Source organism: Cupressus sempervirens, chromosome 6 (genome assembly GCF_028749045.1).
Source record: "Cupressus sempervirens isolate cs-2001-9-10 chromosome 6, ASM2874904v1, whole genome shotgun sequence".
Taxonomy (NCBI): domain Eukaryota; kingdom Viridiplantae; phylum Streptophyta; class Pinopsida; order Cupressales; family Cupressaceae; genus Cupressus; species Cupressus sempervirens.
In genome coordinates this window covers 342212894-342231190 of record NC_143123.1, presented here as the reverse complement: position 1 = coordinate 342231190, position 18297 = coordinate 342212894, and positions in this window count along the sequence as shown.

The window sequence follows — 18297 nt, the reverse complement described above, 5'->3', positions numbered from 1 at the left end:
GTGAGTAAGATATTGCAAAACTCCAATCATGGATTCATACTTCTTATGTTCAACTATAAGTATCTCATCTTTTCTAGATAATTTGTGACCAATAATTATAGGTGTACCAAGAGGCTTACAACTTTCCAAGACAAATCTTCTCAACAAGTCTTTCAAATACTTAGTCTGTGGTAGGAAGATATCATCATTGTTCTACAAGATCTGTAGACCTAAGAAATATTTCATCTCACCAATCATACTCATCTCAAATTCATTCTTCATTTCATCAACAAATTTTTCACTTGCTTTATCATCATCTCCAAAGATTATGTCATCCAAAAATATCACAATAACTAAAAATCTACTCTCAATTTCTTTCAAATACAAATTGCTATCTGCCATACCTTTAGCAAATCCCAAATTTTCCAAATACTTGTCCAATTTCACATATTACTTTCTAGGTGCTTGCTTTAGACTATACAATGTTTTCTTCAATCTACATACCATATCATTTTCTTATATCAAAGGAAATCCTTCAAGATGCTCAATGTATGACTAAGGACTTTTGGTTAGGATTAACAATAGACATAAATAGCAATTATATGCAAATATAACCAAGATCATAAAATAATAAATCGCATAGAAAAAAACACAAAATACAAAGATTTTTGTGGTTCACCCAATCACTGGGCTACATCCACCAACAGGAAGTCCAGTATTATAATTATCTAGCAATTACAATTTACAATCCCTTACAACTCAATATTGTCACAAGAAGCTACAATTTCATCATACATTATGAAATCCCTAACCCTAAGTCATTTTCTACAAGCTTTTGAAGCTTAAAAAATTAGAGCTAGAATAAGTTGTCCAATAGAAATATAGTAGCTGGCACTTTTTAAAATAATCAGGTCATTTCTTTCTTTAGAGGTGCTTCCCCCAAAATCCCCATGGGGGCATTACCCCTCGACCCTACCCTCTACTCCAACAAGGAGTGCACCTGGGGCTCTACACCAAGACCTTGCAAGGGGTTTTGTCCCCAAACCCTCATACTAATAATATGGGTGGAAACCATGCCAAATAGAGTTAGAGAAGTTAACCTCCACCTTTGTAACCAAACATTTATTTATGTAGGGTTCAGATGAAAAACATTACCTCTGGATGTTGTACTAGTGCCAATAAAATTACCATCTTTGTCTTTAATGCATGTCTTCTTTGTGAATTATAACCGGTATCCCCTATTAACCAACTATCCAATGCTCAATATGTTATGGTTTAATCCATCAATAAAATAAACATCATCAATGTTAGTCTTTCCATCAAGAGTAATAGATCATATTCCCTTGATATGACAAGTTGCATTGTTACCAACCCTAACAATCCCTCCATCATGACTACTAAACTTAACAAATTTATTCATGTCACTAGTCATATGATGAGAAAAACCACTATCTATGATCCAATCAACTTTCTTTTCAACTTGCAAAACTAGGGCTTTCTCTTCTCTGACATCTTCTTTAATAGCTACAAATCCTAGCTCATCATTACTTTTACTCTAAACTCTTTCATCGGATTCATCATCTTCATTTGCATGTAAAAAATCTCTAGGTCTCTATATTTGAAATTATCTTTATACTTTTTCTCTCTTTTAGGCACTTAGAAGCATAATGACCAAATTCATTACAAGTCAAATTCTCTTACCATCTAGTTCTCTCCTTACAAGTAGGGCAGTTCCTTCTTTAATGTGCTAGCATAGTCTCCACTAATGCTTGCACTTCTTGAAAAGGAATGATGAACACTTAATGTGCTAAAAGTTATTTCCACTCTTGGAAATTCTTTAGATTGCTTTAAGATCACTTCTACCTATATAACTTCTTACAGATTCATCTTCCATCATCTTAGCATTTGAAACAAACATATCCAATTGTGTAATTTGATTCCTTTTACATGGACATCACTTTAAATTGTAGATTCTAAACCTTTCCAAATTTCATGAGATGTCTCTAAATATTTTACATGACTATATTTGTTTTCAGGAAGAGCTAACAATAATGCTTCTCTAGCAAGCATATTGCACATAAATATATCTCTTTCAACTTCACTGCATTCATCAAGTTTTCTTTCTTCCATAATCTTCTTCTCATTCTTTTTCATTAGCCAATATCCTAGAGCTATACATAGCAGATGAGTCTTCATCTTCTCCTTCCAACTATCATAGTTAACTCCATCAAACTTAGGACTTTCTTTTCTGAAATGACTAGCCATTGGTCTCCTTAAGTTGTTAAGATTTTTCTTCAAGGACCTAATACTCTGATACCAATTCTTAGAAATTAAATTCCACCAAGATAACCGGGGGGTGAATTAGTTATACAACTATTAAAACATTTATCAACCTTATTAATCCTTAACCATGTGAATAATATAACCAACAACCATAAGAAGATACACATACACAATAGCACCAGATATGTTAACTAGGGACCCTTGAGCAGAGGGAAAACCTCAGTGGGGATGGTGCCCACAAAATGATGTACTAATATAAAAGTTTATTGTAAGAGGATGAACATTATTAGGAGCCAATGAAATACATTTAGTACATATCAATCTTTTTTATGAGACTTTGAATCTGTTTGTGTAATTAAATATTCACTAATTACACTTACTTAAGCTTACTTAGGATAATGCATTGCATAGTAGTTTGTGATTGAGACACGTAGGAGTTTGCACTTCAATTAAACACATGGTGTAGGAGAATTCCACTTTGGGTGGTCATAGTTGTTATCTTACTCCACCTTTAGTCTACTTATCACATTATCATCCTCATCATCACACATACTTCATTGCATAATGGAGGATGATCCACCTTTCATGGACATGTGATTCCACCTTGTGTGGGTCATAGCTTATCTTCTCCTTATCATTGTCTATTATTGCCTCACCTATATAAGGAGGCCTATTATGTACATTTCAAATCAATCCACTGGATGTCAATCATGTCCATTATCAATAATAGCATTCTTACATCTTCATGCAATTGTCTTTTCATTCTTGTGGAAGTTATCTTGGTTTTTCATTTGATCCTGGGGGTGTTGTAGAGTCACCTAAAACTCTAACATGGTATCTAAGCTCTCATGGTGTAAAGACTTCTTCTCAAGAAGTGCAATCTTTGCTTGACTCATTGTTTGTGTAACATTTGGCAATTTGGACATCACAATTTGGAGGAGATTTTGGGAGTCCTATTTTGTGACCTTCTATTACAAGAAAAAATTTGAGCTTTCTAGTGTAAATCATAAGTTGGCATCATATAGAGGAGGTCCAAAAACTCCTAAATCAAATTTTGTTTCATCCAAATCGGACATCTAAGGCCAAATCTAGAGCCATTTGATTTTTGAAGGTACAGTGGCGGCAATTTAGAAAAAATAATTTCATAGCCAATTTTCAAACAGTGGTATCTCCCTCATACGGACTCCTTTTACTAAGTAATTTTTTTTGTTTTGGGGTAGAATTTCACAATCTATATAGGTCTAGGTGATTTTGGATCTCTATCTTTGATTTTTTTTTTAAATTGTAAATCCCATTTTTTGCAACTTTCAAGGCTCTATTTGGGTACATTCAGTAACATTTTTAGGTGCAATATTTTTTTTAAGTGCATGACGTTTCCTATACTTTCCAGATCTATAATCAGATTTTAGTGATTTGGATTAGGCATATCACATTCAAAAATAGGTCTTTTTTGGCTATATTTAGACTGGGTGAATACTTGGATTTCAATTTTCTTAATTGAATTAGTAATTTGAAGGAGTTATCAGTTGATTTCAGTCATTCTTTGATTCATTATGGATTTTTTAAAAGTTCCATTACTCACTCCATATAACTATCATGAATGGAAGCAAGCAGTTTCTAATCAGTTGATGAGTATTAGATAGCTTAGAATGATTCTTGGATAGGATCTAGAACGAGCTACATGTGTTACAAAAAGGAGGAAATAGTTTGATAGAAGGGATAAAGCACTTGGCTCTCTTAGATCTACCATCTCCAATGATTTGCTATATCATATTACATCCTGCACACATCCTCATGATGCCTGGACTACTTTGGAAGGAATCTTTGGTAAACCTGATAGAATAAGAGAATTCAAATTGGAGAATGAGCTTATAGTTCTAAGTCCATGTGATTTTGACAATATTCAAGACTTTTTCTCTAAGTTCAATTCCATTAGATTGGATCTTTCTAATTGTGGCATTACTAAAGATGATGAGCAATTGATATTATCTATTCTTCCCAAGCTAGGTCCTAAATATTCAATCTTTGTTTCCACATTCTATGCTACTATGGATGCTCTTGGTAGTGCATACAAAATGCCTTCTCTTCATGAATTTGCAGCTCATCTCACAAAGGAACAAGCAAAGTTAGCACACATAGGTCAATTTAAGCCTTCCAAGTATCAAAAATTGGTTACAAATGACTCCTCTCCAAAAGTCCCCTAAGGAAAGGGAAACAAACAACACAAGAATCCTAAGTAACATGAAAAAGGTGATGACTCTCCACAAGATAATATTGAATACAAGTCCTCTTCAAGAGAGGAATCATCTGTTAGGAACCTGTGTGTTCCTTCTGTTTATTAGAGTAGTGTTGTTGGACGCATATGCTTTGTAAGTCGTCCCGTGAGTATATTTTATTATCCCACATGCATAGGTAGTATTACTTTTCTAGATCGTACCCAGTATATAAGAATAGGTTGAGGCCCTTGATGGGCACGGACGAATTTATTGTATTGAGCTTGCTCAAAGGAGGTTACCCCCTCGAAGTGGCCTGCGATCAGTAGATTCATTCTGAGTTCTGCTATCACTTTGTATTCTGTTATTTCGAGCATTCTCACGATATTGCTATAAGGAGGTTCTTCACATCTGGTATCAGAGCACTCTCTTGGGCTCGCTGGGTGGAAATTACATCAAATTTTTTTTTCTGTCGTGGCCTTCAGGTTCCTCTCACTTCTAATATCTCTTGTTATTGCAATAACTCTTTTCAGTTGTTCTGTCTGTGAGTGAATTTTTCTAAGTCGACTGTTCAAAAAAAAAAAAAAAAAAAAAAGGAGTAAAAATTTTTCTGTTTTTTAGTCGTAGCTTCCTTGTTTGCTTTCTGTTTCTGCTCATACTTCCGCAGAACGTCTGCAATATCATTTCGCATACTTCCCTCCTTGGCGACCCAACCCCAAATTTTACATATCAAAGCCCTAAATCCCTCATTTATCTAATTTTAGGGTTTGCCCTATCTTTTTCACCTCTCATCCAATCGCCACCAAACTGAGCCACAAGATTCAATTCCTCATTTTGCTCCCTTATCCCTCTTGGACTGTTCGCCTCATTTCGCCTCCCTACCCTTGAAACCCTTATTTTTCTTTTTCCCTTGTCCCCAGATAGTCTCCCACCACCCGTCGAACACCCATTTCCTATATGAGTTTTACCCAAATCCAAGTTTGCTGTAACTAAAAAAGTTTTTGTTTCTCATCTTCTACCCATTCCAAAAAAAAAAAAAAAAAAAAAAAAAAAACCTTGTTTTATGGTTGTTACGCGTACAGGAGCAAAAATCATGGAAGAGGAAATTGCATCCCTCAAAACCAAACTTCAAGATCTGGATGACAAAATTCTGGGTCTTAACTTTCAGCAGTCCGCCCTGAGCCGAAACCATTCAGGAGATACTGGGTCCTCTTCTGGCAATTTCCGTGGACCAAAGCTTGATTTTCCACGCTTCGATGGTTCTGATCCGACTGGATGGATCTATAGGGCAGAGCAGTATTTCAGCTTGCATAATACTTTGGATAACCACAAAGTCCCCCTTGCATCTTTTCATTTGGAACATGAAGCTCTTCAATGGTTCTGTTGGTACATCAAGGCTAATGTAGGCCCAACGTGGAGAGAATTGTGCACCCTCATTTTGGAGCGCTTTGGCCCTAGTTCCTTTGATGATTTCACAGGAGCACTCACTAAACTGCGTCAAACAGGCACTGTAAGAGAATACCAGACAGAGTTTGAAAAATTAGCTAATCACACAGAGGGCTTGTCTGATGAATTCTTCCGTAGTTGTTTTGTCAGTGGTCTGAAGGATGCACTTCGCTCAGAAGTCAAAATGTTTCAACCTACTACAATGATGGAAGCCCTTGGGTTGGCTAAGTTAGCGGAAGACAAGATTAGTGCTCTACAACGCTCCAAATCTAATTTTGTTCCATTCAGAAATACAGGTTCTCACAACCCTCCAGTCATACCAGCTCCCAGAACTACTCCGATCAAGCACTTGTCTGAAATAGAGATGCGAGTCAGGCGAGACAAAGGGCTTTGTTATAATTGTGATGAGAAATGGTCTCGGGGCCATAGATGTGTTCAGCAAAAGCTCTATCTCTTGGATGTGGATTCTCCACCGGAACTGGAAGAATATGTAGATGCTCAGGAAACAGTGGATGCTGAAGTTGAGCCTCACCAACCTGAACCTCCTTCACCAGAAGCTCCACCAGAGATATCTGTCCATGCTTTGGCAGGAGTCACTACTCCACAAACCATGCAGATCCAGGGTTTCTTCAAGAAGATCCCTCTTACTATACTCATTGATTCTGGTAGCACTCATAACTTCATTGATCCACGAATAGCCAAACAGGCTGATTGCTTTATCCATCCCTGCTCTAGCTTTGAAGTCATGATTGCCAATGGGGGCACTTTACCTTGTAAAGGGAAATGTCGCAATGTGCGTCTCTCTATTGGAGATTATAACATGCGCTCTGACATGTTTGCCTTACCCTTAGGTGGCTGTGATGTGGTTTTGGGTGCCCAATGGTTACGCACTCTTGGCCCCATTCTCTGGGATTTTGCTGAACTTTGGATGCAGTTTTCAGCCGAGGGGCACCAACACACTTTGAAAGGCTTACAACCAGGGTCTCTCAGCATCATCAGTTCACACCGTATGGAAAAACTTTTTAAGAAGAATTCACATGGTGTCATCGCTCAGCTCCATTCCATTCAGATGCAGCCATCAGCAGTCTCTAGCACTCCTGCCGATCTCCAACACATTTTGGACAAGTATTCTGGTATATTTGCTGAACCTGTGGGATTACCTCCTTCTCGTCCAGAGGACCACCGTATTCAGCTCCTTCCTGGCAGTGTTCCGCCCAACATCAGGCCCTACCGCTACCCATTTCATCAGAAGACCGAAATCGAGATACTTGTCTGTGACTTACTGAAGCAAGGTATTATTCGCCCTAGTACCAGTTCCTTTTCTTCTCCAGTTCTGCTTGTTCGCAAAAAAGATGGGTCATGGCGACTCTGCATTGATTTTCGAGCACTTAATCATCTCACTATAAAGGACAAGTTTCCCATTCCAGTTGTTGATGAACTTCTTGATGAACTTCATGGGGCTCATTTTTTCTCCAAGCTAGATCTTCGTTCTGGGTATCATCAAATTCGGGTTAATGAGGAGGATATACCTAAAACTGCCTTCCGCACACATGATGGTCACTATGAATTTTTAGTCATGCCCTTTGGCCTCACGAATGCTCCTTCAACATTTCAGGCAGTGATGAATAACATATTTCGACCATACCTCCAGAAATTCATTCTGGTCTTCTTTGATGATATCCTCATATATAGCAAAACTTGGGCTGAGCATCTCCATCATCTGGAGCTTGTCTTGCAACTTCTCTCTGATCATCAACTCTGTGCAAAACTATCTAAATGTGTGTTTGGCCAGGAGGAAGTGGAGTATCTCAGGCATATTGTTGCACACCATGGAGTGCGGGTGGATCCTACAAAAATAGATGCCATGAAAACTTGGCCGCATCCTAAAACTCTCAAGAGCCTTCGGAGTTTTTTGGGGTTGACTGGCTACTACCGCAAGTTTGTCAAAGATTACGGAAAAATTGCAGCACCATTGACAGCTCTGTTAAAAAAGGATGCCTTTTCCTGGACCCCTGTTGCTGAGACTGCATTTGAACAACTGAAACAGGCTATGTGCAGTACACCTGTTCTCGCGATGCCAGATTTTTCCAAACCCTTCACTATTGAGAGTGATGCTTGCGGCAATGGATTGGGTGCTGTTCTCCTGCAAGATGACCATCCTATTGCGTTCACTAGCAAAGCCCTCTCTGGTAAGAATCTAGCCCTCTCTACTTATAAAAAAGAAATGATGGCTATTTTGCATGCTGTACAGAAGTGGCGGCCATACCTCTTAGGGAGTCATTTTTGCATCAGAACCGATCACCAAAGTCTGAAATACTTCCTGGAACAACGGGTATCCTCTCCTACACAACAGAAATGGGTCAGCAAACTCATGGGGTATGATTATGAGATCACCTACAAGAAGGGTAAGGAGAATATTGTGGTAGATGCTCTTTCTCGCACATTTGATAATCAAGCTTCCCTTTCCGCTATTTCTATGCCCATTCCCAATTGGTTAGCGTCTGTTCAGCAGGGCTATGATAGTGACTCTTCTTTATCTCAAATCATTCACCAACTAGCCAATAATCCTTCTGCTATACCACATTACTCTTGGGATGGTGCTTCTCTTCGATACAAGGGTCGGCTAGTGCTTCCTCAGAACCCAGCTCTACATCAGGCTATTTTTTATGAACTCCATGCTTCTCCTTCAGCAGGGCACTTAGGCTTCCTCAAAACTTATGAGCGAGCAAGGAGAAACTTCTTTTGGAAAGGGATGAAACAGACGATTCAACAGATGGTGGCTGAATGTGATACTTGCCAACGCCACAAGGGTGAAACGACCCTCCTTCCTGGCTTGCTCGAACCATTGCCCATCCCTACACGGATTTGGACTGATATTTCTATGGATTTCATTGAAGGGCTTCCTAAATCCGGTGGCAAGACAGTGATCTTGGTTGTGGTTGATCGTCTCTCGAAATATAGTCATTTTTGTGCCCTCAGCCACCCCTATACTGCCTCCTCTGTTGCACAAATCTTCATGGACCAGATATTTCGTCTTCATGGACTCCCTTCTTCCATTGTCTCTGATCGTGATGCAACTTTTACCAGTCATTTTTGGACTGAACTGTTTCAGAAAACTAGCACCAAACTGAAGATGAGTTCGGGCTATCACCCACAAACTGATGGTCAAACTGAAATTGTCAATAAATGCTTGGAAACTTATCTTTGTTGCTTCACTTCCGAACAGCAACATCAGTGGGCCAAGTGGCTCCCTTTAGCTGAATGGTGGTACAATACCTCTTACCACACTGCCTCTAAAATGACTCCATATGAAGCAGTCTATGGTCAGGCACCTCCAGTGCTCCTTCCCTACACTCCCAACAGCTCACCAGTCCAGGCAGTTGACATAGTTCTCCGCAGCAGGGATCAGATTCTTCGTACCTTACAGGATAATCTTCACATGGCCCGTAATCGGATGAAACAGCAAACAGATCAACACCGTTCTGAGCGCTCATTTCAAGTTGGGGATATGGTTTTTCTTCGTCTACAGCCATACAAACAATCCTCCCTAAAGCTGAAAGGGCGTCATAAGCTGGCCCCAAAATTTTATGGGCCTTATAAGGTTCTGCAGAAGATTGGTTCAGTTGCTTATAAACTGGAACTTCCTCCTTCTTCCCGCATTCATCCAGTCTTTCATGTTTCTTGTCTAAAGAAAGTTCTGGGTACCACTGTCAGAGCACAAACTACTCTCCCTGAAATGGATACGGAAGGATCCATTATCCTGGAGCCGGTGGCAATCATTGACCAGCGCACTCGCCAGCTTCGCTCTCACTCCATCTCTGAGGTCTTGATTCAGTGGCATGGCGTGCAACCAGAGGATGCTACCTGGGAACCCCTTCTTCAGATTCAACAACAATTTCCACACCTTAAGCTTTGAGGACAAAGCTTTTTTCTAAGGGAGAGGGGATGTTAGGAACCTGTGTGTTCCTTCTGTTTATTAGAGTAGTGTTTTTGGACGCATATGCTTTGTAAGTCGTCCCGTGAGTATATTTTATTATCCCACATGCATAGGTAGTATTACTTTTCTAGATCGTACCCAGTATATAAGAATAGGTTGAGGCCCTTGATGGGCACGGACGAATTTATTGTATTGAGCTTGCTCAAAGGAGGTTACCCCCTCGAAGTGGCCTGCGATCAGTAGATTCATTCTGAGTTCTGCTATCACTTTGTATTCTGTTATTTCGAGAATTCTCACGATATTGCTATAAGGAGGTTCTTCACATCATCTAGAAGAAAGAGAGATAAATGTGCTTATTGCAAAAAGTTAGGACATGATGAGCATAAATGTTTCCATAAGAAGATTGATGAGCTTACTCACATTCTTCAAAAGAACAATATACAGTTGCCCTCATCAGTGTCTTCTACTGCTTCTTAATATCAGGCAGATGCTACATCTACAACATCATCTAGAGGAAAAGGACAAGCACTCATTGCTTCCACACATCTTGAGTAAGGTAAATGGCTTCTTGATTCAAGTGCATCACATCATATGACATCTTCTATGGATATGTTTTCTTCTATTGAACCTTGTAATTCTCCACCTATATTGATGGGTAATAATACATACATGAAAATTTGTGGAAAAGGTTCTATTCCTATGGGACAGGGTACATTTAATGATGTTCTTTGTGTACATCCTTGACCACTAATATCCTTTCCATTTACCAAATTACTCATGGGGCACAAGGTAAAATTGTTGAGTTCACTCCTGGTTATGTCTATATTAGGGACATGGAGACTAGAGATGTCATAGCTATGGGATCTGTTAATCATACATCATGCTTGTATTCTTTTGCACATTTTGTTGATAATGATGATGATATTCATGATGTACTTAACCCTTTATCAAGGGTGAATAATTCATGTGAGGAGAGCATTAGACACTTGAATCATTTGTTCTTGAGACAAGTGTTGAACTTCCTACTCCTCCACCTCTTGCTTCTTCAAACATGAGTTCTACTATTTAGCAAGATGATCTTTATGCTTTAGATCTTGTAATGTGGGATGAATTCCTAGATGCTCTTTCAGATAAGTCTCATAATGTAGATTTGGTTAATGCATCTGAGGGAGTTTCTCTTCGAGATACTTCTTCACCTTCTTTGGAGATTGGATTTCCCAACTCTTCATATTCTCTTGATTTTTCACATCTCATAGGTCATCTTGATGGTGTGATATAATCTTTTAGCTTGGAGACACCTATTCAATCTTCAAAGATGCATACTGGAGACCTTCTTCCTCCTTCCTTACTTTTTACATGGAGTGGCTTCTTGATCATGGGAGACATGTTTCTTGTAGGCATTGGATTATATTTATCTTGCAGGTACTCTTCATCTACATTGGAGCTTCTTCATTATGGGGGGGATATCATGTCTCCTTATTTCCTTCCTATGGATGGATCATTCTTTGTATATACATGATGTATGAAATTTTTGGGGGTTCTTGAGTACTCCATCCATCCATGCATCTTTTTTTGTTCTCTCTTTTTGGAGGAGGGCTTTTTCCCATGAGGCTTTCTCTCTTTCTCCACTTTATGAGAGATTAAATTTCATGTATTTCTTTTCATATTGTACATGGGTACCTAAAATGGCCTTGTAGACGAGACCCATTTTACATTATGAGTTTAAGTGCATTCCCCTAAGTTGCACTTAAGGGGGGTGTTGCTATAATTAAATATTCACTAATTACACTCTTAAGCTTACTTAGGATAATGTATTGCATAGTAGTTTTTGATTGAAACATTTAGGAGTTTGCACCTCAATCAAATACATGGTGTAGGATAATTCCACTCTATGTGGTCATAGTTGTTATCTCATTCCACCTTTAGTGTACTTATCACATTATCATCCTCATCATCACAAATACTTTATTGCATAATGGAGGACGATCCACCTTTCTTGGACATGTGATTCCACTTTGTGTGGGTGATAGCTTATCTTCTCCTTATCATTGTCTCTTATCACCTCACCTATATAAAGAGGCCTATTATAAAATCAATCTATTGGATGTCAATCAAGTCCATTATCAATAATAGAATTCTTGCATCTTCATGCAATTTTGTTTCCATTATCTTGTGGAAGTTATCTTGGTCTTTCATTTGATCCTGGGGGTGTTGTAGAGTCACCTAAAACTCTAACATAATCCATTTTAGGAGATTCTAACCCTATTAGGAATTGTGCCAATCATGTTAGGAGTTGTAGAAGGTAGATGGGCCCATTGTCCAAATAGCTTTAGGGCAAGACCACCAAACTCACTATCCAACTAATCTCTATATTATTCCTTGTAGAATAATATAAATATAATAAACTAAACTCCTTCTCTATCCTCTTGACCAAACTAAACCTCTTTTGATCTCAATAACAGATTGCCAACTTCACATCCAATAATCTCTTGGATCACATACACACATTTACCAATAACTTTGCATATCACTTTCTCACATGCAATATAATTATTTTAATTACACAAAAAATAAATTTCCTTTATACGATATCCTCAAAATAATTCCTTGAGTTTCCCTTGAGGCTTTCCCAATTAATTATAATAGAACCTCATTAAGATATTACAATTCATTACATCTTTTCATAATTACAAAACATTGTCTACTCATAGTAAATACAATTCTTCACTTGTGTAACCTTTGATCTTGTGCACTCATTGACATCATCATCAAGTTGTCTACTATCACTATCTAACTTTTCTCATCGTGATTCTATCCCTATTAAGAGATACAATCCAAAAATAAAAAACCATTTCTATCATACTCCATCTGCACATTGTCCTCTGTAATTCTTGAATAACTAATTCATGTACTTGACTCTCTGTACATTCACCTATCCACTTCATCAAGACATAATGTAGAACATTTTCTTAACTGCAGTTGACCTCATCATCAATACACAGTTCATACAACCTCATAATCTATTTGCACTCTATCAGTCTTTATAGAAGTAATACTATGTTGACATCAATGAAAAACACAGTCATGAATGCAACGTGTCAATCATGTTAACAAACTCTCCAATGCTTAGGATAACCCCCCAAAGAAATATCACTATCATTCATGCTGGCAAAAATCTCACTATAAACTCTAGGTGGATAGACAAATTATGCTCAAACTAGATAACTAAAATGCTAAAGTGGTTGTACATGGTGGAATCATGTATTCATGCAACTTTAGTGTAGAGTGCAATCAGAATGATAATGAACTAATATGGACCCAAGAAATCATTGTTAAATAATTACTCTAGGAAAATCTCATATTTCCCTAACTATAACTACTAAAATTTCTCTCAGACCAGCATTGTAGTGATGGTTCTAAAATAATTGCATAGTATTAATGTAGATCTATATGAAATGCCAACTATATGAAGATAATAACACTAAAATGCTATGATAAGTGCATGTATAAGAATAAATAAAATGTTTAACAATGCTAAATAGATATCAAAATGATACTAAAATGAAGCTAACATGACATTAAGTCACAACAACAATGTGTTGACATTACAGTCAAGTTTGTTTATTAGTGACACACACTTTTTCAAATAGCCAATAGTTACCGAGCTTATTGTATAGTTAATAGTATTAACCAAGTAATTCAGACTCTACCGAGTTTTATAGTTGCTACCAAGTATCAAGAACAGTATTCAGTTTGTGTTGAGCAGTTTCTACCAAGTTGGTGATTATCAATGTAAACCAAGCTTTATAGTGTTTACTGAGTCACTCTGTGCAAATCGAGTACTACAGTAGTTACCGAGTTTGCAGATTCAACAATGTGAATCTAGTGTTGACCAAGCCATATAGTGTCAACCAAGTGATTCAATTCATACTAAGCTTGTAGTAATAGCATTGACCGAGCTATGCATTGTGAATCAGGTGATTCTGTTTATATGTTGAGTTTCATAGCATTCATCAAGTCACCAGTGTCGACCAAGTTTAGACTACTTCGAAGTGATCAGTATGGATCAAGCTTCTACATCTACCAAATGCATGATGATGTTGAGCATTAACGATGGATGTCAACTATCAAAATTTCACCAAGTTATTATTTAGAACTCGAGTTCCTGTAGTTAGGCCGACTTTATGTATTTTGGCAAAACTTGTATTGTAGTCTACTGTGTTGTTTTGTAAATTGGATTGGTATATATGTAATGTATTGTATCACATCCAAACAAGATATGACATGAGTATGATGTGAATTTAATAAGAATAAAAGTGCAAAGTAAAAGGGCTACAACAATATAAGGAGTAGCAAAGATTTATCTATTGCAACAAGGTGATCATTGCACTCAAAGGAATCTCATTCAGCAAATCAAGTTGTTGATCATAGATCAGCCACTAGTTCATCCTAATAGGTGGAATAGCTAAATGGTTTCATAAGGTAGACTTAGTAATCTTTTGTAAATCTCTTTACAAAGTGCATACTTCACTATATGTTTATAAATCCTTTTGCAAGGTGGACCTAGCAGTCCTTATTGCTCCTAACAAGGTAGATCATCAGAAGTGATCATTGTAAGCATTAACAAGCCAACTTTATACTACAGTACTAAAGATTTTGGGTATCATCCCCACCTATTTGGAAGTTTTTTGGGTCACCATATTGTGTGTCAAAGTGTTATGAATTTTTTAATGCTTTCAGTTTTTCATGTATGCAATTAAATTAGAATACACATGAAGGATTAATTGATTAAGTTTTATAAGTTACTGATTCACCCCTCCCCTCTCAGTAACTTAGCCTATCATATTTTCCAACAATTGGTATCAGAGCTTTGTGGTTCTTAGAGAAGAAGTTTAATAGCTTGAGCAAAGATCAAAAGCTATGGAGGTATTCAAACTTGATAAGGCTATTGACAATGAAAAGCTTGACTTGGAATTGGCTATTGGACAACTCAAGAAAGCAAAAGAGAAATTCTCTCAATCCTTGAAAAGAAAAAAAGATCTTGCAGTAGACATGAATGACCAACTCTACATTGAAAAAATAATTGAAGACATCTATTTAGAAAGTAATTCAAATGAAGCAAATGAAGCAATTAGAGAACTATTAGAAAAGAATGTCACACTTCAAGAAGAAATAAGAAAGATAAGAAGAAAGCAAGAAATTCAATCAGTAAGATTGTGTGAAGTCATGGAAGAGGAAAACAACATAAAAGAAGAGTTAGAAGGAAATAATAATGAAATTCAGCATCTATCCCTTCAACAAGAAGACTTCATTGATCAGCTTACTAATGCAAATGAAGAGATCATGAATCTAAGATCAGAGAATGAAAGATTGTAGAATGATCTAAACACTAAAAGGCAAACTAACAGGAGGATGATGAAATCTCAAGTAGCCATGGATCAACTAAATGAAAAAATCCAATACAGACAAAAAGGAAAAGCAAGAATTAGATATATGGAAGAAGGTGAATCATCCAAGCAAGGAGCTCAAGAGAATTGAAAACCTACTGGCAGTCACTGTGGTAAACTAGGTCACACATCAAACAAATGTTGGAGCAATGGGAAAGCTAAATTCAATAGAAAATATTACAATTTCTATCAATATGGTCATAGAGTTAATGAATGCAAAGAGAAACCTAAATTTTAGGGCAAGTGTCACAAATGCAAGAAGCTTGGGCACAAATCTTCTTAATGCAAAACTAAGATATTGAATCTAGCATAAAAGATTGTAAAAGCTATATTTGGTTGGGACTACAACACTTGGTTTAGATGTCATTATTATGGAGAATTTGGATACATTAGAATGAATTGTGTAAAAAATCACATGAGGACAAGGGACACCACTAAAAGATGTTTCATTTGTACAGAACTTGGTCATCTTGCCAAGAACTATATGAATACTGGAAGATTTGAGGATGAAAAGAAAGCCAAGACTAACAACATTAGAAAGTAGATGAGACAACAATGGATTCTAAAATCTTCTAAGAATGCAAGTCCGAGCAATGAAACACACATCACTCAAGAATTGGGTGACTCAAGCATTTCTACTTGATCTTTCTCAAGGAGAACTGGAACTAGGATTTTGAAGCAGACATCTTACATTAGTTCTAGTCAGTAGAAAAGAAAGATCCATATTAGCATTTAAGATGCAAAGGGATCACAAAGTCTCTAAAGAATTATAGACATTACCGAGCAAGGTTGGGTTGCAAGACCCTACCGAGCAAGGTCAGGAGTAACTAAGTTTTTTGTGGACACCAAGTCATGAATGTTCCTACTAAGCATTTAATTCAAGTCAAGTGGAAGATAATCTATCATCAACCAAGCAATCATACCAGGAATTTATGGAAATTGAAAGGAAAATTTTGATAAAAAGGCGAAATCAAATTCATTTGTTACTGTGAATTTCCAAGAGCTATTTGCGAAGAGTGATTTTTGTGCATCCGAGCAATCTATGTGAATTATTTCCATATTTTCTCAAACCCTACTAAACGATGGCATCCTCTAATAGTAAGAAAAAGAAAGGATTTGAAATGTTAGTTTGGGGCATTCAATAGAAAGCACTAGATTTCAAGCTTAGTCCGGCTACTGTAGAAACCCTCAATCCAAGTGGAGCTCAATCTCAAATTCCATCTAAGGGATTGTTGATTAATGATATTCGTTCACATTCTCAATGTTTAATTCAAGATATAGGAACCCTGGAAATGGATGAAACTTTGGAAAAGCTATGTGTGAATGGTGTGTTGAAACCAAAACATCAACACTTGGAAGTGAAGGGTTTGACTCACATTCCACACATACCCTAAGACTTTCAGATAAAGTGGATAAGATTTATCCTTAGTCACGTGCATAATGGGTAATTATGGTTGGAGCAAACTATTTTAATAATGAATAAAAATGATTCATAGGATCATAGGGCTTCCAATGTTGGCAATGGCTAAAACCACCAAAACCCTAAGTCAAGTGGAACTAGAGAAGAAAACCCTTACTAAATGGGATGGAAGGGGTATGAAAGTGAGTTGTGTCAATGATATGGAACTAAAATTCAAAATATATGTAATGGCACATAAGATATACAACTCTAGCCATCTCAACAGTGTGTCATGTAAAGTTGTGGATCTTGTGTTCAAAGTGGTCAAGAATAATATGTCATTTGACCTTGCAAAGTTGATGTTGAACCAGCTCAACAAGAACATGGAGAGTATCAAAATTTTAAAGAATAACCCTTGTAATTTCAATTCACTCTTAACCTATTTATTTTTCTTTGTGAAAAAATTCTTCCCATCAAAAGACACAGTTGTATGGAAAAAAGATGTACCTATTATTTATCAAATCAATGAGTATATAGCAGAAATGGGAGAGAATTGTGTTAGTATCGTGGACAATTACTTTGATGCATTTAAAGATAAGATGAATAACAAATTGAGAATCCCAAAGAAACTTGTTGAAGACTACAAATATGATATATTTTTTATGGTTGATTGTGATAGAGTGTATATACAAGTAGTCAGACCAAGAATTGTATGGGTCAAGCCTCTAGGTTATGGGGTTAATATTGATGAAACCAGAGACATCATTAAGGCATTGTTAAATGAACTTGTTGATTCAAAGGCTACATATTTTGGGACATATGATGAAGCTAAAGCAAGAATAGAATTAGAAATAAAACTCCCTTGGGTGGTCAACAAAGGGAAGAAAAGAATAGCAAAATTGAAATAATCCAGCACCACTCTCCTATTGGCAGAAGGTAAAGCAGATGACATAGAAGAAGATAATGCAAAAGATGAAGAAAAATCAAAAGAAGAAGATCCGTTAAAGAAGGAAGGTAAGGTTATTATAACCAAACCTACCAAACCATCTACTGCAGTGTTTACAAGGAGGGCATCTAGAAAGAAACTTGGTAAAGGAGGAGATGTGATCTTCAAACAGTCACCACCCACATTCCAAGAAAAGTTGAAAGAAATTGATTCAGAAGCCAGCATGGCAAATTTCAAATCATTAAGATATGAGATAAGAATTGTAGAGGAGAAGAAGCAAGTTGAAGACATGGTTATGTCTAAGATGGGTAGATGGAAATATTCTCCTGATCAAATTGCACAATAGATTCCCAGTGATTTAATGGAAAAAATTGAGCCAAGATGGGAACATGCTATGAAAATTGCTAAAGACATATATGAGAAAACCCTGAGACAACTCATGCCAAGCTAGAGTGATAAAGAAGTTAATGAGTTCATCAAGTAGAATGAAGAGAAACTTACTTTGAAGTTTAACACTTGCTTGATATTGCTTAATGACATTAAACATGTGGTAAGGAATGCCAAAAACACATGGAAGAACATTTTTGATCTTCATAAGAAAAGTGATTTTGTGGTTCATGTTAGTGATAAGGATGATGATGGTGAAG